The 1,168-nt window shown below is 70.7% G+C and overlaps 1 protein-coding gene across 1 annotated transcript in view; it reads left to right on the plus strand.

Moving 5' to 3' along the window:
• The first annotated feature begins 631 nt into the window (after nt 1-631).
• The window catches only part of B3gat1 (beta-1,3-glucuronyltransferase 1), a 27,443-nt gene continuing 26,906 nt past the window's right edge, over nt 632-1,168 (plus strand). The window contains exon 1 of the mRNA XM_021206435.2: nt 632-1,049. The gene's annotated coding sequence lies outside the window, so the exon portion shown is untranslated. The remainder of the gene's footprint in view (nt 1,050-1,168) is intronic.

Genomic DNA, 1,168 nt, shown 5'->3' on the forward strand with positions numbered 1-1,168 from the left:
GGGGGGGGGGGCGAGAAAGCAGAGTGACGCTCAACATCGCTCAACATCTTGGCATGTCCTTAAAGAAAGCAGCAGTGCCCACAGGTGGGGCCGCCCCACTGGCAGGCTCCTTGGGGACTGCCACCTCCGACCCATACAAACAACCCTGTATCCACTTCGGATTGCCCGAAGCCAAGCTAGGGGCCGCACCCTCTTTCACAGCAGCACTCATTCCAGCTCAGTGTCTTAGTCCCGCAGAACCATGCCCCGCCGCAACCCCCCAACCCCCAGCATCCCAGCCCAGAAACAATCGCCCTTTGAGAGAGGCTGCCAAGCCAGGGGCCTGAGCAGCCAGGATTGAGGGATGGAGGCGGGTGAGCTGGGGGTGCGGGCAGGGCGAGCAAGCTCTCACTCCTCGAGCCAAAGCTGGGGTGCCCTGAGCCCCGCCCGAGGCCACTCCAGCATCCAAACGAAGCCCCAGACGCCCCAGAGGGAGGGCCACAGCGGAGAGCGCGGGGAGGTGATACCAAGCTCGAGGAGGGGGTCCAGCGTCGGCCCCCACCTCAGCCCGCGAGGTTGGTACGGACCGCGAGTGGCTTGGGTCCCGCCGGCAGCTCGCGCTCGCGGGGGCGGGGTGCGTGGGGGCGGGGCGGGAGGCGCTGTCACAGCCGCGGCCGCACCGCGCATCCGCCGCCGCCAGCGCTGAGGGCACCACGCGCTGGCCCGCTCGGCTGGGCTCCGGCCGCGCGCCCAGCCATCCCGGCCCGGCCGGCCCGCGCGTCGCCTCTTGGGGCTCTGATCGCCGCCCCGCGCCTCGCCGCCCGCGCCCTCCTGCGCGCTCCAGGGTTCCGGCCGCTGCCTGGCTGAGCCCAGAAGCAGCGGGGCCGGCCGGGGCTGCGGACGAGTGGGCCCGCGGCTATGAAGTGGCCCCCGAGGGCACGGAACCGGAGAACGCCTCGAGAGAGAAGCGCGCGCATCGCAGGGCAGCAGCCCTGGGTCGCTGGGGCCAGGGCATAGGACTGCCACTCGCTATGGACTGCGCCGGGGACGATATGGACTCGCTGCCGCAGGTCAGTGTCTGGCGCCCTGAGCCCCCACCTCCGCGGTGCACAGAGCCCCTTTATGTGTCCCCATCAGTACCCACGCCATGTCCGCCCGCGTGCGCGCGCGGGGAGTGTGTGTGTGTGTG

Source organism: Mus pahari, chromosome 10 (assembly GCF_900095145.1).
Source record: "Mus pahari chromosome 10, PAHARI_EIJ_v1.1, whole genome shotgun sequence".
NCBI classification, from domain to species: Eukaryota; Metazoa; Chordata; class Mammalia; order Rodentia; family Muridae; genus Mus; species Mus pahari.